Source organism: Felis catus, chromosome X, assembly GCF_018350175.1.
Source record: "Felis catus isolate Fca126 chromosome X, F.catus_Fca126_mat1.0, whole genome shotgun sequence".
Taxonomy (NCBI): domain Eukaryota; kingdom Metazoa; phylum Chordata; class Mammalia; order Carnivora; family Felidae; genus Felis; species Felis catus.
The window spans coordinates 14,844,400-14,865,383 of NC_058386.1; the positions used below are offsets into that span (position 1 = coordinate 14,844,400).

At 39.9% G+C, this 20,984-nt stretch overlaps 1 protein-coding gene and 1 non-coding gene across 7 annotated transcripts in view; one reads left to right on the forward strand and one right to left on the reverse strand.

The window, feature by feature from the left end:
• CDKL5 (cyclin dependent kinase like 5) overlaps positions 1–20,984 on the forward strand; it is a 213,489-nt gene that overhangs the window by 16,279 nt on the left and 176,226 nt on the right. Inside the window, exon 1 of one of the 6 annotated variants that reach the window (XM_045051233.1) lies at positions 11,408–11,575. The exons of the other annotated variants lie outside the window; for them this stretch is intronic. The gene's annotated coding sequence lies outside the window, so the exon portion shown is untranslated. Of the gene's footprint in view, positions 1–11,407; positions 11,576–20,984 lie in introns of those variants that run through there. 6 annotated transcript variants of the gene reach the window in all.
• Positions 13,459–13,531, reverse strand: TRNAM-CAU. Its single transcript has one exon. It is a non-coding gene; the product is annotated as a tRNA-Met (tRNA).

Sequence of the window (20,984 nt, forward strand, 5' to 3'; positions counted from 1 at the left end):
CATGGTTCATGAGTTCGAGCCCCACATCGGGCTTTCTGCTGTCAGCACGGAGCCCCACTTCAGGTCCTCTGTCTACCTCTCTTTGCTGCTCCCCTGCCTATGTGCATGCACATGCTATTTCTCTCAAAAATAAATGAACATTAAAAAAAAAAAGTCTGGCCACTGTTCTCAAACTTGCCATCAAATCATCTCCTTTCCTACTCAGCACACAACCTTGCCTCTGCTCCACTGAGAATATTGAGAGCCCTTTGGCAGGTTTTCTGCAGCTTCTGGCTCCATCTACAAATTTCTCAGTCCCTCTCTCTCCAGAGCTGTTGTTTTCCTCCTGTCTCAGAAGATGAGGTGCTTCTGTTCTTCCAGGCCGGTCCCTTGCCTGGTGCCCTCTGCTTCAGTGCTGCTGCTTTAGCATTGTTTTTCCGTCAGTTATTCCCCCTCTTCCTCCTCATCCTGTATCCCTGTAGCTCTCAACCATGGGCCTTTTTGCTCCCCAGGGGACATTTTGCAATGCCTGAAGACATTTTTGGTTGTCACAACTTGGGGTGGGGGTGATGGTATGTATGCTCCTAGCATCTGGTGGGCGGAGGCCAGGGATGCTGCTAAACATCTTACAGTGCACGGCACAGCCTCCTCCCCCCCCCCCCCGCCCCCTCAGCAAAGAAATTATCTGTTCTAAAATGTTGTTGGTAGTGCTGAAGTTGAGTAACCTTGTTACATCCTTAGTCTCGCTTTTTGACTTCTTTGTTTTACTCTGATCTTATTCCTAAGGTTCTTGTCTTTGAAAACCCTCCCTAAACTGCTTAGGTCCCCTCCCCATTCCTATCTACCTAATCTTCTCCCCTTCTCCAGACTTCTGAGAGGGTGGTCTGTATGTAGTCTATCCATTTCTCATTCACTTCTCAAACTTCAGCTCTTGCTCTGTGACTTCCCACTCTCACGCTGTTTAAACTGTTTTTGCTGAGATCACCTGTGATCTCTTGTGTGCTCCATTTAGTAGATTCATTCAGTTCCAATTTTACTTGACATTTCTGTTGCACCTGACACCGTTAATCACTATCTCCTTGAAGCAGTGTGTTCCCTTGGTGTCTGTGTTCTCCATGTCCTACTCTTACATTTCTTTGTCTACAAGCTCTGTTGGCTTGTCCCAGTCCAGTTACTCCTTATATACTGTTGTTACCTGGGTTTGACTTCTTGGCCAAGTGTAATCATAGGTCGTTATCTCAATTACATCCAGAGTTTCACTTTGACTTATATGCAGGTGTTTTTCTAAATTCCTCCCCCATTTTTCCCTACAAGCTTCAGACTCCTTCTTAATGACCTTCTGGAAATCTACACCTCAGCATTCTTACAGGTACCTTGTACTGAGCATGTTTAATGTGAAGTACAGCATCCTTTCCTTGAACTTGTCCTCCTTAATTGAAGAAAAAAATCTCTTACTGGTTCCATCGTCCACTTAGTCTCCTAAGGTGGTTAGCTGGGTCTTGTCAGACTCTGGATACATTATCTAGAGTTGCTAATATGATACAAAATGTGATTATGATCATATCACTGATCTGCTTGAAAGCCTGCAACTGTGCTCTCTTGCTGACAGAAGGAGAAAGGATAGACTCAATTCCCTTATATGGCTTGTCAGGTTCTCTTTGGTATGTTCTCTGCCTACCTACCTCTCCAGCCTCACATCCTTTCCCTGTCAGCCTCAAACACTATGCTCTGACAGGGAGAGCTCCCCATAAAATTCTGTTTCAAATGTGCTGTCTTTGCTTGTGCTCTCTCCTTTGCCTGGAACGCAGTGGTTTTCTGTAGAGTAGCTACCTCTGTGGATGGTGGGACTCCCTATTCCTCATGGAAGCTACAGTTAATTGGCACCTTTCCCCACTTCACTGGCCTCAATGTTATTGAATATTCTTTGTCTGAACTATGATTTTGGAGGTCCAGGACTGGGTAAATGGTGGCATTAGTCTCACAGAAAGAGGACAGGGAATGGGTACGGGTAGTTTTTACAGCTTTTCAATTATGTGATTACTATTAAGCCATTTCTTTTCTTAGTCCCTGCTACCTGTAGTTTTATTATCTTTCAAGGATTCTTCTGGAAAAATGTATCTCTTGGAGATATCTTTTATTGTCCTACACGAAGATGTGGGTGTTTCAGCTCTACTGGGCTTTGCCACCCATTCAAAAAAATTTTTTTAGGGGCGCCTGGGTGGCGCAGTCGGTTAAGCGTCCGACTTCAGCCAGGTCACGATCTAGCGGTCCGTGAGTTCGAGCCTCACGTCAGGCTCTGGGCTGATGGCTCAGAGCCTGGAGCCTGTTTCCGATTCTGTGTCTCCCTCTCTCTCTGCCCCTCCCCCGTTCATGCTCTGTCTCTCTCTGTCCCAAAAATAAATAAACGTTGAAAAAAAAAATTAAAAAAAAAATTTTTTTTTAAAGTAGGCTCCACACGCAGTGTGGGGCTTGAACTCACTATCCTGAGATTAAGAATGGCATGCTTTGCAACTGAGTCAGCCAGGTGCCCTTGCCACCTGTAAAATCTTAAGCTGCTGCCTTGTAGCTCCTTAGAATTCCTCACTGATTTGCCTGCTGGGGGTACTTCCTGCATTCCCAGGGCCAGGGCTGCTCTGGGGTTTTGTTTTGTCCCCCCTCCCCCTTATTTAAGTGGATTTTAGTGTAGAAGGAAAGGTAAACATGTGTTTGGTCAGCCATTTTGCAGCAGAACTTCAGTACTCTGTACCTCATGTGGTTTCTCCTTTTTTTCCTCTATTGTAGACATCATGGTAAAGAATCTCTTTTATTATTAAATTTTATTTATTTGCAAAGAATGTCTTTTATTTTTGAAAAAAATTTTAAGTTTATTTATTTTGACAGAGAGAGTGAGAGTAAGTGGGGGAGGAGCAGAGAGAGAGGGAGGGGGAGAGAGAATCCTAAGCAGGGTCTTCATTGTTAGCGTGGAGCCCGTCGTGGGGCCCGAACTCACTAACTGTAAGATCATGACCTGAGCCGAAATCAAGAGTTAGACGCTTAACTGACTGAGCCATCCAGGGGCCCCAAGAATGTCTTTTAAAGTGAATCCTTGCATGTATCTTTGATCATGTTCTTAGGACACTAGTCGTAGATATCCCTTGAGAATCACTGGGGGTGGTGATAGATAACACTGACGAGATTGTGCCATACCTGTGAAGGTTGTGAAGCAAACACTGCTGAGTCACCTAAAGGAAAGGTTGCCAGTTAAAAATGTTTACTATTTTGGCCAACGTGATCAAATGGTTTCTCCTTATTGTTTATCGTTGGATTAAAAAAAAATACTTCTAAGATTGAACATTTACAAAATTTATTTATTGGCCATTTGTACTTTGTACATTTTCTTTTCGTGTTAAAGGCTTTAAAAAATTCTTTGTAGGGTTGACTCATTTCTTTGCTTTTAACATGAAATAAGCAAACACTACCAAATGTAAGATCCATTGCTCTTTCTTTCTTTAAAATGTTTATTTATTTGGGGTGCCTGGGTGGCTCAGTTGGTTAAACAACTTCGGCTCAGGTCACGATCTCACATCTCATGAGTTTGACCCCGGTGTCGGGCTCTGTGCTGACAGCTCAGAGCCTGTAGCCTGCTTTAGATTCTGTGTTTCCCTCTCTACTCCTGCTCTGCTCATGTACTCTCGCTCTCTCTCTCAAAAATGAATAAACATTAAAATAATAATAATAAAACCCCCTTTATTTATTTTGGAAGAGATGTGAGCTGGGAAGGGGCAGAAAGAGAGGGAGAAAGAATCCCAACTCTGTTGTCAGCACAGAGCCTGATGGTGGAGCTTGATCTCAGGCAACTGTGAAACCGTGACCTGAGTCAGATACTTAACTGACTGAGCCACTCAGGTGCCGCTTACAATGTGGTTTTGACCAGATATCCTTTTTCTATCTCATTTCAGATGTATGAACTTCTGGGTTGTGAATTAATTAATTGGGTTGTTGTGATATCCAGTCAGTGAAATGGTAAACATGAAAGCACTTTGCAAATTATATAATATCATCATCAGCATTATTTATAATAATCCTTAAGTGTTTTTAACCAAATTTTGTTGGAATGTGCTCTCTTCTGTTGGCTCACACAACTGTAACCCCATACGTTTCCCCAGACCTAGTTCAGAACCACTTTCCTATGTAAAACATAACCTCTCCAGTCTAAAACAAGCACACTTTTCTTTGAACATTTATAGCCATTGTGACTTGTATGGTTTATTTGGTAATCATGAACCTGCATCGTCTAATCTTGCCTGTTGTCTTTTTTTTTAAGAATTTTTATTTTTAAGTAATCTTTACACCCAACATGGGCTCAAACTGACAACGCCGAGATCAAGAGTTGCATGCTCTCCTGACTGAGCCAGCCAGTTGCCACCAGTGTCCTCTGTCTTGTATGAACCGTACTCCTAGGCCATTCTATCTGTGTAGTGGGTCCAGTTTTGATTTCTTGAAAGTGGAGCAGTAATTTAGACAACTTATGAAACAGTCTAGTGCAGAATTTTAGATTTTAATAGCTTTTTCCTTTTTTTTTTTTAAAACATTATCTAACTCATACCCAATTTGACATTTTTTTTTTTTTTTTTTCAAAGTAAACTCTGCCCCCAATGTGGGGCTCTAACTCCTGGCCCTGAAATCAAGCCAACCAGGTGCCCTGGCAGTCACTTTTTTTTTTTTTTTTTTGAGTTTATTTATTTTGAGACAGAGCGAGTGAGAGCGCACATGTGCAAGTGGGGTCTGGGCAGAGGGAGAGGGTGAGAGAGAATCCTCAGCAGGCTCCATGCCCAACAAGGAGCCCAGTGTGGGGCTCGATCTCATGATAGTGAGATCATGACCTGAGCTGAAATCAAGAGTCGGGCACTTGACTGACTGAGCCACCCAGGTGCCCCAGTCACATTTAAAAAAAATTTTTTTTAATGTTTATTTTATTTTTGAGACAGAGAGATAGAGCATGAGTGGGGGAGGGCCAGAGAGAGAGACACACAGAAACTGAAGCAGGCTCCAGGCTCTGAGCTGTCAGCACAGAGCCCGATGTGGGGCTCGAACTCGCAAGGCTCAAACTCATCAACTGCGAGATCATGACCTGAGCTGAAGTCAGACGCTTAACCAACTGAGCCACCTAGGCGCCCCTCCCCCACTCACATTTTTAAAGTGACCCATCACCTTTATCACATCTTACCAAAGCATCCAACCTAATTTTCACAGCAACTGCAACTTTCTTTTAATTGGTTTATATACTAGTTAGTTGAAAACCATGCAATGGCTATTAGAAGAGGAGTTGATGTCGTTTTGGGGAAGAAATGCAACTGACTTTTGAATGCTAAGCATGCAGCAGCTCCATTTCAGGGAGCAGAAGTGTGAAGTTGAACTAAACAGTTATTAGCCAAAAACATTGGTGCAGTTGGCATTAGCCAGTCTGTTTCACAGAAGTAATGGGGAGTTGGTGACTGTTAAGTCTGTTAAGAGAAATGCTGGAGGCCAATATGGCTTGAGTGCAACGGTGCAAATGGGCTTTTGTAATACATTTATACTTTTCAGAAAGTCCATTTTCCATGAATAACACATTTTTAAAAACAATATAACAAAGATAACTGAATTATTTAGAGTGCCTGGAGAAAATAACTCTGTACAAATAAGATTACCATGAAACCTTTTCCCCAAGTAGAGTTTTCCTTTTCTCCCGGATGTAGATAGTTTCTACCTCTTCTGGGCATGTAAAACATCTTGCATATACCTTTTTTACATTTCTCACATATAGTTAATTCACCTCTTTGCCTCTTCCACAGGCTCTTCCTTTGAGGAACTTTTGCATACCATGTCTGATCCATAGTTGGTGCCCAACAAATTGAATGGAGAAGTTCTGGCCATTTAAACAGATGGTACAACCCAATCTTGCTGGGAGATACCATTTTCATTGATGTGCTATAAGAAAATAAGCCATTAGTGTCTATAAGTTTAGTTCAGAAAATATTTTAGTATAATTATACTCAACTGAGTATGTTATATTCCATACGTGCAATGTACTGTACTATGTCTACAAAGGCACTGAGTTTAATAATACATGGTTCTTGGGGCGCCTCAGTGGCTCAGTCAGTTAAGTGTCCAACTTTGGCTCAGGTCATGATCTGATGCTTGTGAGTTTGAGCCCCGGGTCGGGCTCTGTACTGAAGGCTTAGAGCCTGGAGCCTGCTTCACATTCTGTGTCTCCCTCTCTCTCTGCTTCTCCCCTGCTTGTGATCTGTCTCTGTTTCTCAAAAATAAATAAACATTAAAAAAATTAAAATAATACTGGTTCTTGTCTGTGGACATGTATTTTAGTAGTACCGTGGGACTATATGGAGAGGAAAGAGTAATTAGAGGCTGGAGGAATTTGTGCAGTGTTCAAGGTAGATAGTACCTGAATTGGGCTGTGAATGCTAACACAAGTTAGAGCTTTTAAGCACATATTTATTGCTTTATGGCATTTGGATGGTAGTCTGGATGTCCTTAAAACTCTTCTTGCTTTTTTTCTGTCACACGCTCCCAGTCTTCCTCCTCCTGTTTCTAGCCTTCTTCCCCTGCAGTATCTTTGCTTTATTTAACATTCTGCCTTTGGCCACTTTCCTCTTTCTGCCCTGGTGTAGTGCTTTATTGTTTTAACCCTAACCCTGAACTTCTGGAAATAATGCTTTTGTCTCTTCTGCACATTCACACCACTTCATCATTGTTCCTCTTATAGCATTTCTCCTCTCTCTCTCTCTCTCTCTCTCTCTCTCTCTCTCTGCACTATAGTTATATATGTACATACCCTCTACTGGACTGTAACTTCTGTGAGCAAGTTGCATCTTTGTAGTTCTAAAAGTATCTAGTATATAGTTTTTTAAGTAGTAAGTACCACATTATCTTTTAAATTTAGCTTCTTTCCCCAAACTCAGCGCCTCTTTCCCCAAACTCAGCACCTCTTTCAGACATTCTTTTTTCTGTTCATGGTCCTAGAGTTCTGCCTTTAATTCCACATTCTGGTCAGGAAGTTCTGCTGCTTCTGTCTTCAAAATGTTATTTGTAGCCACACCATTCCTATCACTTTCATCAATGCATGCCAGTCAAAAAAAAAAAAAAACCAAATACAGAGTGCATGTTATATCTGTATAGGTGCTAGAAATACAAGTATTACAGATTAGTCCTTGCTGTAAGAATACCAGCGGGAAAGAGAGAGTTCATCTGGCACTTTTTTGAGACCGTGTTTATTGAACACTTCTTTGTGCTGGGTGCTGTTGTAGCATGAATATATTATGGAGTCCTTTTCCACAGGCTGCTCAACTCCAGGGGGAAGAGGCCTAGAAAACAACAGCTCCTGGATATCCTCTGTTCTAATGTGCATTTTCCTCCCAGGCTTTAGCATTTCTGAAATCCAGATGAGTCTTAAGCCAGGCATGTATGGTTTAATATAGTTTTTTATTCTCCTTTCAAGAGCTTTTAAATTGATGGTGTTTACGACTAGTAGAACCTTATAGTTGAGGAACTGTACTGTATATCAATGGTAAGTATTATGATAGAAGTATGTGTGGAATTGTGCTGTCAAATATGGTAGCTTATAGCCACATGTGGGTACTTAAACTGTAATTAGACATTAAATTGATTAAATTTAAGGTTAATTAAATAAAATGAAGATTTGGTTTTTCAGTCGCACTAGCCACAATTCCAGTACCCAATTGTTTGATTAGTGGGTCCTGTATTGGACAGTGTAGGTATAGAATATCTCCACCATTGCAGAATGTTTATGATTATAACTGTGGAGTGTGGTTCCACAGTTACACCTGGGGAGTTGTGGAGTTGGAGAAGCTTTAGGCATTTACTTGCTGGCATTGCTCTCATATGTATTTCTTCTTTCAAGGATGTCAGGGAACTTGTCTTTTCTTTGTTTTTTTCTGTGTTTCTTTGGTTTTACCTCAGGGCATAGGATAGTAAGTAGTAGGTACCCAGAAAAAAACAACTGGAGTTGTTTAACTGGAGTTGAAGAGTTTGGATAAAAGGAGAAAGCCTCTGCATTTTCCCCTACAGGAGGTAGCTTCGTTGGTTTTATTCAGTGTATCCTGGTGTCCTTTTTTAAAGAGGGATTTTGTTTTAAAGCAGAGTACTTATTTTTATTCCTCTCCACTTTATTGAGATATAATTGACAAATAAAATTGTATATAATGAAAGTGTGCCATGTGACGATATATGTATGCATTGTGACGTGATGACCGCAGTCAAGTTAATTAACACATCCGTCACTTCGCAGTTCCTTGGTTTGTTTGTTTTTTGTTTTGGTGAGCATGCTTAAGATCTCTCTCAGCAAATTTCAGGTATACAATATAGTATTATTAACCAAAGTAACCATGCTGTACACTGGACCTTCAGAACTTATTTATCTTATAACTGAAAGTTTGTATGCTTGGGCCAACATGTTTCCATTTCCCTACCCCCTGGCAATCACTGTTCTTCTCTGTTTCTACAAACTTAACTTTTTTTTTTTTTTAAAGATTCCACGTATAAGTGATACCATACGGTATTGTCTTTCTCCGGCTTATTTCACTTAGTATTATGCCCACTACGTTCATCCAGATTGTTGCAAACTGCAGAATTTCCTCCTGCCCCCTTCCCTCTCTTTTATTTATTTCCTAAAAAGTTTCTTAATGTTTATTTATTTTTGAAAGACAGAGCACAAGCGGGGGAGGGGTGGAGAGCAAGGGAGACATAGAATCCAAAGCAGACTCCAGGCAGCCTGATGTGGGGCTCGAACCCACCAAGCACGAGATCATGACCTGAGTGGTTGGACACTTCAGTCTGACTGAGCCACCCAGGTGCCCCTTCCCCCTCTTTTAAATAGCTGAATACTACTCCACTGTATATACACACCATTAAAGAAAAAAATTATTCTTTAAAAAAAATTTTTTTTAATGTTTATTTATTTTTGACAGAGAGACAGAGCATGAGCGGGGGAGGGGCAGAGAGAGAGGAAAAGAGAGAATCCCAAGCAGGCTCTGCACTGTCAGCGTGGAGCCTGATGTGAGGCTCCAACTCATGAACCGTACCACATTTTCTTTATCCATTCATCCACTGATAGATGTTTAGGTTGTTTCCATATCTTGGCTATTTAAGTAATGCTACAGTGAACATGGGAATGTAGATATCTCTTCAAGGTACTAATTTTGCTTCCTTTGGATATACACCCAGAAGTGAGATTACTGGATTGTATAGTAGTTCTATTTTTAATTTTTTTTTTGAGGATTTGGAGGATTTTTTTTTTAATGTTTATTTATTTTTGAGGAGAGGGAGGGACAGAGAAAGAGGGAGACAGAGGATCCAAAGCAGGCTCCGTGCTGACAGTAGACAGCCTGATGTGGGGTTCCAACTCATGCACTGTGAGATGATGACCTGAGTTTTAAGCCAGACGCTTAACCTACTGAGCCACCCAGGTGCCCCAGGATTTGGAGGATTTTTAAAATAAATTTCATCATATTGAAATTATTATCTTACCACTTAGCAAGTGGGTTTCAGCAGGTGACCCATTCTGTTAGAAGGCTGTGGTTTGATGGGATGCACTCCAGTGAAAATTTTCAGGTTTCTAATTTTGGTATTTGCAGTACTACATGTCATTTCTCAGGGAAGATATAATTGGACATGATAGATAGAAACATTTCTGTGAACCGTTCACTCCCATGGATTTCTCAGTGAGAGTGGTTTTGCACTGATTGCTGCAAAAGTTTCCTGAATCTTTTTTTTCCATTTTATGGAAAACTCAATTTTATGGTAAAACACAATTTATCCGTTTCTTGTTCATGGATATTTAGGTGGTTTCTTGGTTTTGGCTAATGCAAATAAACTATTATGTACGTCTTTTTGTGGGCAGATGCTTTCATTTCTCTTGGGTACACATCTAGGAGGAAAATTGCCAAGCCATAGCGTATGTACATAATACCAAACAACTTTCTAAAGTAGCTATACCAGTTTATGTTTCTTTCTTTTTGATACCACACAAAAGATTAAAGTTTGTCAGATCTAGGTATATTTACTGTCTAAGTGTTCTATTTCCCCCAAGCCTGTGTGAGTTAAGTCATTAATCACTACATGTCATGAACCCTTGGGGTCATTTCCAAATAAATCTGAAAATAATACAGATCTTTCATATTGTTCAGATGGCCCTAAAAGAGTACAAAAACTAAGCATTCTGCCTTCCTTTGCTAACAATCTTGATTGACTTTTAAGACACATAGTTCTTTGAAGAAACTGGTTCTTGCCTTTGTAAATTGTTTTGAGTGCTGTTTCCCTGTTGCTGTCTGCTGTGGGAACTAGTGTACTTTGCATGGCATCGATATGACTAGCTACTGTTTGAGGGCCTACAGTGTGAAGTTTGTAGTTGAATAAAGAACAAGATCCTTTTGAAATGCTCTTAGTTCAATTCAGAAAGTTTCAAACTGAGTTCTTGATACTTGCAAGGTTCTGTCCTAGGCATCTCCATATCTAAAGAAAGACCCATAAGGATGAGTCTCTAAACCTCACAATCCTAGTCTAATGGATATAGGAGACACACATAATGATACAAGACCAAATATATTGTCACTAGAGTTATAAATAAAGTGCTGTGGGACCTCCATATCACAGCATATCACTTCTTAGCTTGGGTTGCAGAGAGAGGAAGGTACCATGTTTGGCTTTGTGTGGGGGGTGTGGCGTTGGTGTATGAAGTCAATCTTGAAAGGATTTCAGTTGCTGTGGTTTGCATGCCAGGGGAAGGGAATTGCTTGATGGAGTCATGGAGCAGGAAAGTTTACAGTTCTTCTTTGGCTTACAATGGAGTAAAAACCTATTATTTTTTATTTTATTTTGTTTTATTAAAAAAATTTTTTTAAAGACTATTAATTTTGAGAGAGAGAGACAGTGTGAGCAGGGGAGCTGCAGAGAGAGAGGGAGAGAGAATCTTAAGCAGGCTCTGCACTGCTAGCACAGAACCCGATGCGAGGCTCGAACCCACGAACTGTGAGATCATGACCTGAGCCAAAACCACCTGAGCTACCCAGCCCCCCCCCCCCCCACCTATTCCCATACCTGTGAAAGAACATGAGATGTTTGTTACTGTAATCATTACCAGCATATTAGGTTAAAAATGATTTCACTGTGTCTCTTTTTTTATTTAATTGGTTACTAGTGAGAGTGAACGGCTTTTCATAGATTTATTAGGTATTTATATTTGTTTTGTTAAAGGCCTGTTTATATCTCTTTTTGTAAGAAAATTTGTAAGACGCTAACCACAATTCTGGGGTCATTCCAACTTCAGATCATCAACAAGGATTCTTTACCACATTTCAGTGTGTGTGTGTGTGTGTGTGTGTGTGTGTGTGTGTGTGTGTGTGTGTGTGTGTGTGTATTGTGTATTTCCAACACTACCAAGCAGTTGTCTAGACACCACCTGGGTGTTCTAGAATTCAACTCCATTCTGACACTATCTACCTGGAGATACCATTAGATTCCATAGAGTAAGGGCTCAGTCCTACAAGATTACCGCCGTGTGCCCCACCATAATCCCCTTCTGAGGACAATCCAAGTTCAGGTATGGTCACTTGGGCTTCTGACTGACTGGCTGTTGATTGGAAGTTACAATCTTTGTCTCATTTTTTTTTTATTTTGTAAATCAGGAGGTATACATACTCACCCTTTGACTTTTTAAACTATTTTGTAGTGAAGCGTGATAAACAGTTAACAAGGTATATGAGACATCAGTGAACACCACAGTGTATTTTTCACAAAGCCAGCACTTCTGTAACTTGATCCATCCAGGTGAAGACCTAAACCTTGTAAATCTCTAAAAGTTAGTGGTATATCAAGGGCTGGGAGTGATGGGTATGGTCTGCTCCAGGTTCAGACAATAATTGAGTGCATTTTCTATAGAGAACTTAAAAACAATACAATTTATTGACTAAAAGTTGGTCTGTTTTTTATCATTATCATGTGTTGACCATTTTAAATTTCTTAAAAAAAATTGTTTTTAAATGTTTATTTTTGAGAGAGAGAGAGCGAGCCTGAGCAGGGGAGGGGCAGAGAGAGAGGGAGACACAGAGAAGCAGGCTTTAGAATCTGAAGCTATCAGCACAGAGCCCGACGCAGGGCTTGAACTCATAAACCACGAGATCATGACCTGAGCTGAAGTTGGTGCCCCCTGTTGACCATTTTAAAAAACTGTATAATAATATCTGCTTTGCTTTGTGGCTTACCTTGCCATTCTTTTTTTGGTGAACAGAAGTTATTAATTTTAATACAGTCCAGTATATCTGTGCTGTCCTTTATGGTTGGTGCTTGTATGTACAGAGAAATATTAGTCTACATTATCTTTTAGGAGCTTTATGTTTTCACTTTTCGATTCAGATCTAGAACATACCCGAAATTAATGTTTATGTATGTTATGAGGTAGAGGTTAAGTTTGACTTTGTTTTCCTTATGCATATCCAAATGACTTAGCACCATTTATTGGCAAAGATTGAACTTGACTCTCTGGTCTGTGATGCCAACTTTGTTGTACAACAAGCATCCATTCATTTCATATATAATTTATTTCTGTGCTTTCTGTTCTTTCCTTTCATCCATTTGCCTAATATAGTGTCTTAATGACTGTGCTTTATATTTATAATAAGTCCTGATACCTGAAGAGAAAGTCTTTGTGTTCTTGTTCAAGAGTGTCTTGTTTTCCTTGGCTGCTTGCATTTCTAAATACATTTTTGAATAAGCCTGCAAATTTCCATTAAAAAACTTGTTCAGGGGCGCCTGGGTGGCTCAGTTGGTTGAGCGTCCGACTTCAGCTCAGGTCATGATCTCGCGGTATGAGTTCAAGCCCCGCATCAGGGTCTGTGCTGACAGCTCGGAGCCTGGAGCCTGCTTCGGATTCTGTGTCTCCCTCTCTCTCTGCCCCTCCCTGGCTCATGCTCTGTCTCTCTCATTCTCAAAAATGAATAAATGTTAAAAAAAAAAACAAAAAAAACAAAAAAAAACTTGTTCATATTGAGGTTGTATTGGGTCTCTAGATCAATTTGGATAGAATTGACATCTTTAAGTATGGTAAGTCTCAAGAACGTGGAATATCCCTTTACTTATTAGGTTTCCTTTAATTTTGTAATATACTGTTTTCTACAGCTTTCTGTGTAAAGGTTTTCCACTTTTCATTTACTTCTAGAAATTTGATATATATATATTTTTTAATTTTTTTTAATGTTTATTTATTTTTGACAGAGACAGAGCATGAGTGGGAGAGGGGCAGAGAGAGAGGGAGACACAGAATCCAAAGCAGGCTCCAGGCTCTGAGCTATCAGTACAGAGCCTGACACGGGGCTCGATTTCACGAACCTCAAGATCATGACCTGAGCTGAAGTCAGATGCTTAACCGACTGAGCCACCCAGGCGCCCCCGATATATATATTTTTAAGTTTATTTAAACAGTGTCTATACCCCGTGTGGGGCTCGAACTCACGGCCCTGAGATCATGAGCCACATGCTCTACCGACTGAGCCAGCCAGGCACCCAGAAATTTGGTATTTTTTAATGGTATTTTAAATGGTATTAAAAATTCATTTTCTAACTTTATTGCTGGTATATATAAATAAATTGATTTTTGAATATTAACTTTTATATCCCTCAGCTTTGATACTCATTTTTTTCTCATAGTTTATTTGTAGATTATTTTGGATTTTCTATATGTGTAGTCTGTGACTAGTGATAGTTTTTTCCTTTCATTCTCAGTTGTCATTTTTTTGCCCAGCTTTCTGTTTGTAGTGGAAGGGTTTGCCCGAATTATATAGTCAGCATTATTGGAAGCAAAAATTCTTCCTAAATGAAAAATTAAAACTATTTCCCATTCTTATGACTGAATTATCTTTGAATTTAAACCCCAAAGTCATGAGGCCCAGTGAAAGGTAATAGTATCTTTTGAGACATCATAAATGTTCCTAAGGCCTGTATAAACAAATTTTATGAAATCTTTAAATGTTTAGAATTTAATTGTGATGGTGATAACTCTTGATGTATCCCAAGGACTTGTGTATATATGAAAGCTTATAAGTAATTTAAAGAATTCCTCGAAGTAGTAGAGTCACAGGGTACTTCTGATGTACTAATTTTTCTTAAGCATCATCTTAGAAGTTGTGTACCAGAAATAGCCCAGGGAGTTCTCCACTTCTGCAGAGGGCATTGGCTTGCTCAGGTAGTGCTGTGTGGTGCCAACAGAAATAACTGTGGGAAGAACTCTTGAAACTGTGTGGGGAGAGAAGTGGCATATGGGGGTCAGTGTGGGCAAGTGCCACATAGTGTTTCATAGAGGAAAATTCCAAGTTAACTACTTGGTGGACTGATTGCAACTGAGGTATCAGAGTTTTGTTGTAGTTTGTTCTCTGGCACTGTTACACATGCTTGTGTGAGCTGCGGGATTCTGTGGGCTTCTATCATCAAGGGAGTCAACAGATGTTGATCAAGCTTGGGAAAGTGATTACCACTTCAGTCAACTTTTGCAGGGACATCTCCATGGGCGAGTCTGTGTCATCCTGGTTCTGGAATATTAACAGTAACATAATGGAGCTGTAGGGATGGACCAGCAAAAAAGGCACTTATAATGAACAAGGGTTCTGTTGACTGTTTTGTCAGTCATGGGGGTGGAAAAACAGAGGCTGAAACTGTAATTAGCATTGTGGAATGAACCTGCCCCCCCCCCCCCCATTTCTTCTGCAGTGCTTTTACACATTACACATGGTAGGTATTCAATTAATGTCATGTGTGTGAACTGTCATTAAGACACTAGAAAACTTTTTGAGGCTTGTAAGTTAGCACTCCAAATGTGCTCATTAAAAAAAATTAGTATCTTTAATCAATTTAGCAGGGTAAATAATTTCACTATTCCTCTAGATTAAAAATTTTTAAAGATCAAGTATAGAGGAGAATCTTATTCTAAGTTTGGAGCATGCTATATTTAAATTCAGTTTGCAATTTTCCAGTTTGAAAAAATATATAGCTGTAATTATAAACAGCAATGGATGGGGTGTGAGACTGGTTTAAGTTAAAAACAAAAATTGTGACCTTAAGTTAATTAATTCAGAATATCCTCTATTCATTTCAAAATGTACTGGCACTGTAAAATTTAATATAGTATATGTTTCAGGATTCTTCAGGAAGCCACATAGAGTCAAATGCTACTTACTATTGTTTTTCCCAGTGGTGGTTTACTGAGTCATTTTGTTAGTTGTATGTGCCTTTCTTGAGTTGGAAATTTAGCAGGGGCTTAAATCCTTTCCAGCCAAAATATAAACCATATACTATTTTGTGGGTAGGGATTCAATAGTGAGACTTTGGTAAGTACAAGTGCTGGCTTTTATAATTATATGTGTTTTTATAGAATAACACTATCTTATAGTTTGTTTCTCAGAGTTTTTCTAGATGGAATAATTTTAAACACGCTTTGGAATCTTCCCTTCAAATAAATTATGAAGCAAAGCCTTTTGTAACATAAGGGTTCTTTTATTAGCATGAATATCTCCTAATCTTTCCCTCTGTACATATTCTAGCTACATATAGGACTGGGTTTTCATATATACAGTTGACCCTTGAACAACATGAGAGTTTGGGACACCAATCCCCTCATAGTAAAAAATCCTCTTAATAATTTGTAACTCCCTCAAAACTTCACTACTAGGGCACCTGGGTGGCTCAGTCGGTTAAGTATACGACTTCGGCTCAGGTCATGATCCCGTAGTTATGAGTGTCAAGCCCCATGATGGGTTCTGTGCTGACAGCTCAGAGCCTGGGGCCTGCTTCGGATTCTGTGTCTCCCTCTCTCTCTGCCCCTCCCTTGCTCGCACTCTATCTTCCCCTCCCCTCAAAAAATATGAACATTAAAAAATTAAAACTTCACTAACAGCCTACTGTTGGCAGGAAGCCTGACAACATAAAGTCAGTTAACACATATTTTGTATGTTATATGTATTATACTGTATTCTTAAAGTAGAAAAAAGAAAATGTTAGGAAAATCGTAAGAGGAAATACCCTCATAGTACTGTACTGTATTTATTGATACTGCAAATTTACATGATCTGTTTACAGGATGAGTCATCTGTGTCAGTACTTATATTAATATTATCTTATATGAGACAAAACAGATATACAGTATTGGAGAGATGGTTACATTTTTTAAAAAACCACTTACCTGTGTTGATAGGCTAATGGGCAGTTTCTCCAATTATGAGAGGGGGAGAGGCAATACTGTACAGTAATGTACTTTTTTGAAAGCACAGTTATAAACTGGTAAGAAAACTAACAGATTATTAATTTTATATTAAACATCACTCAGGGCACCTGGGTGGCTCAGTCAGTTAAGCATCAGACTCTGGATTTAGGCTGGCTCAGTTTATGATCTCATAGTTTGTGAGACCGAGCCCCGTGTCAGGCTCCATGCTGTCAGCTTGGGATTCTTTCCCTCTCTCTATCCCCCTCCCCTGCTCTCTCTCTTCCTTTCTCTCTCAAAATAAATAAACTAAAAAAAAACCCCAAGAAACCCCACATCACTCACCTTGTGTCTTGCACAAGTCTCGCATATATGTTCTACTTAGGCAATGATGATGACACAAAACATCTCCTACAGTTCCTGACATACGGTTGTTAGATTTTCCTGTGAAGACACACACACACACAATAGAGAAGTTTATTAACAGTATGGCATGGTGATTATTTATTATTCATTAAGTCGAAGTGAATTATCATAAAGGTCTTCATCGTTACGGTCTTCCTGTTGAGGAGGATGAAGAGGAGCAGGAAGAGGAGGAGTGTTGGTCTTGCTGTCTCAGGGGTGGCAGTGGCGGAAGAGGTGGAGGAGATGGAAGGAGAGGCAGCCACACTCTGTGTTTAACTTTATGGAGATATATCATAATTTGGTGACTTTGTTGCATTTTCACTTTCCTAAAAACGTTTCCATATGGTACCAATCCTTCATCTGCTGTTCGATTTAGTTTTAGTGCCCATATCATAGAAAGGTCTGTGATGTAAATCAAAAGCAGACTCGAATAATCAGAACCCTTCTGCCAGATTGTCTAATGTCAATTTGTTCTCTGGTACTGCTTCTTTTACATCTTCCTCATCATCTGGCACTGGTTCAGACAACTTGTCTCCATTAAGTTGTCTTCTGTTAATTCCCCTGATGTGGTGTTTATCAGATCTTGGATTTCCCCAAGATCTGTATCTTGAAACTCTTTGCCCCTCACCACCCCCCACCTTTTTTTGGCTATTTTCATGGCTTCCTTGATTGGCCCTGTCTTAAAGCCTGTGTGAAGTCATGTACAACATCTCAACAGTTTTCTCTGGCAGGATTTTTTTTTTTTTTTTAGGCTTGATGCTTTTCATGGCTCTTTCTATAATGGTGGCATCTTCAGTAGGGTAATCCTTCTAGACTTTCATGATGTAATGTCTATCAGGGCTTGCCCCCATACTGTTGACAATTTTTTCGGTATAATACTGTGTGTAACGAACCTTGAAAATCCTTATGACCCTCTGATCTAGAGGCTGACATAGAGATGTATTTGGGAGCAACTAGACCACTTCAGTGCCTTTGATGTTGAACTCATGTTGTTTTGGGTAGCACATTGTCCAGTGTCAGAAGAACTTTAAAAGGCAAGGTGGTCCCTTCCCGGCAAGGTACTTACTGACTTCAGCATCCATGGACCCGGTCCAGAAAAAGTGTTCTCATTGTCCAGGCCTTCTTGTTGTACAGCCAGAAGACTGGCAGCTGGTATTTATCTTTTCCCTTCAAGTCTTGGCAGGGGTGGGAGGATGGGAGATAGCAGCTTTATAGGTAAGAGTAGTCCTGGTCATATACCCAACCGCACTTCTACAAAACAGAGTTAGCCTATCCCTTCCTGCCTTAAATCCTGGTGCGTGCTTCTCTTCCTTACTAACAAATGTCCTTTGTGGTATTTGTTTTCCAGAAGAGGGCACTTTTGTCTTCATTAAAAGCCTGTTCAGTCAGATATCCTTTCTCCTCGATGATTCTTCTTTTTCTCTTATAATTTATTCAAAAGTTTTCAAAAACTTACACCTGACAAGAGTCCATGCAAAAGTTCAAATCTGCCAGATACTCATATTGGCTATAGGTGAACTGAATCTTACATTTAGTTAAGCAATGCCTATGGTCAACTGTGAGGGTTTTATGTGCATTTCTTAATCTCCACCACAACCCTCTTCATTGTAATTCAACAAATAGGCCTGTCTTTGTGAAGCTTATGTTCTAATTCTAGCAGGAAACAGGTACAGAAGTAAACAAATAATCTAGATTGTTTTATGCCAGTTTAACAATGACCATGAACACTGAATCCAAGGGCCAGTGTCTATCAACCTTCTCCTAAAATGAAATTAATGATAGACTCATTTTTATCACCAAAATAGGTGAGTAAGCAGTACTGGCCCCACCCACCCAACCTTTACTGTTTATCTCCATTTTATAGAAGAAAATTGAGGTCATCGTCATGAATCTAGATTTCTTTCGCTAACCTTTTCCCTCAATGACTTAACACTTCTGCCACTCTAATATAGCACTCTGCATCCTTCATCTACCTTATGATCCACATCCTACACCCAGTACTGAAAAGTGCATGCTCCTCTATTATTGGCTTCTCTGGTTTCAATGCCAAGAGTTCAGCTACACATTGCTAACATATACAGGAAAGGAACTGACATAGGACTTCTGCTCAGGAGGCTTTTTATTATGTTCTGTACCATTGGACTAGTCTGTTTCTTCAGTCTTTTTGACAACATTACTGTGAACAATAAACCCACCTGTAAGGATATACCCAGAATTACTGTTTTTTTTTTTCTTTTTCGCATAACTTGAAAGAACTATTTTCTCCATGTGAATAAGTTGTCAAGTTGCTAAAGTGCTCATGAGTTTATTTGTATTCAACTTTTTAAAGTTTGTTTATTATGAGAGTGTGTGTGTGTGTGAGTGCATGTGGGGAAGGGACAGAGTGAGAGGGGGAGACAGAGAATCCCAAGTAGGCTCCGCATATTAGTGTGGGGCTTGAACTCATGAACCATGAGATGATGACCTGGGCCAAAGTCAGACGCTTAACCAACTGAGCCACCCAGGGGCCCCTGTTTATATTCTACTTTTTTTTTTTTTTAATTTTTTTTCAACATTTATTTATTTTTGGGACAGAGAGAGACAGAGCATGAACAGGGGAGGGGCAGAGAGAGAGGGAGACACAGAATCGGAAACAGGCTCCAGGCTCCGAGCCATCAGCCCAGAGCCCGACGCGGGGCTTGAACTCACGGACCGCGAGATCATGACCTGGCTGAAGTCGGACGCTTAACCGACTGCGCCACCCAGGCGCCCCTATATTCAACTTTTAAAAAGGGGGTGGGATCCTAACTGCCCATGCCCCTTATATGTAATCCTCAGTGATTTTCTTAATGGCATCTGGGAATTCGTCTGCTGTGTCTTGATGGACAGAAGCTGCTTCTGTTATCTTGGCATTTTTAAAGCCAAAGCTCTTATAAATTAATACATACATACATACATACATACATACATACATACATACATGTATACATACCAAGCCATCCTTTGCTGGCAAAGAATCTTCAACATTAGATCCTTTACCTTCTTTTGCTTTCAGTTGTCATATAATGATTTTGCTTTTTTGTGAATCATATTAGAATCTCTAGCAATCCTGCACCCACATAAAAGCTGCATTTTCCATAGGAGATAAAAAGCTATTTTACAAAAAGTGCAAGGTTTTTGTGCATGTTGGCTTAGCTGCAGTGATGCCTTCATGAAATTTCTTTTCCTTTTTTAGAATGGTCCTCAATGCCGGATTCATTTTTCTTAAAATGTTGGGCAACCACAGCTGCATACCTCAGCCTGGGTGGTACATATCAAGCAATTCAACTCTTGTCTTTTGATGTCATGACTTTTCTCTGCTTCTTGGAAGCACTTTAGTGACACTTTGTATGGGTCCTGTGGTGTTATTCACGGTCTTGAACTAAACACCACGTGAGAAGTGTGAGAGATCACTTTTTATTGTGATAAGCGTTTTACTGAAGGGATGAACTGCTCACACAGAGATATTTAGTATCACATAGCATTTTAAGAAGATACTGCAGTTGAGCTGACCTCAAAAACAAAAGCAAAAGAAGGTAGCTAGGAAATTATAGTAGTACAGTATGTACTACAGTTACTTTTATGCAGTTACTTAATACTGCATCTTTACATTTGTTTACATCTTTACACGTCTCTCAACTGAATGGCAGCACATCTCGTCTGTAAGACGAGAATGAATAAGTTTTGGTAAGTTTTAACTTTTTATACTAGATTTGTGGATATTTAGTAAATGATACAACAGACTAGTATGTACATATATTTTTATGCATTCTGGACATATCTTAATTTTTTTTTTTTTTTTTGATATTTTTGGCTATGTGCTTTGACAGGTAGAAAGCAACAAGTCCAATGTAGGGCTCAAACTCACTAACCTTGAGATCATGACCTGAGCTGAAGTCGGAGGCTCATCAGAGTGAGCCACCCAGGTGCCCTGAGCTTGGGAAATCTTCAGGAAAAGTGACTTAAAAAAAAGAATCATTGAGGCACCTGGGTGGCTCAGTCAGTTAAGCATCCAACTCTTGGTTTTGGCTCACTCAGGTCATGATCTCATGGTTTTGTGGAGTTCTGGCCCTGCGTCAGGCTCTGCGCTCACGTGTGGGGCCTCCTTGGGGTTTTCTGTCTCCTTCTCCCTCTGTCCCTCCCCCACTTGTGCTGTCTCTGCCTCTCTCAAAAATAAATAAAGAAATTAAAAAAAAAAACTAAAAAAAAAGAAAAGAATCATTGAATGAGACCTGTGAGTGTGCAGTTCAAGACTTGAGTGCTTAGTATATATATTCTTTTTGGTGGGGGAAGTGGGAGAGATGTTTCTGATGATTACTTCATCAGTTTTGCATTTTTTTAA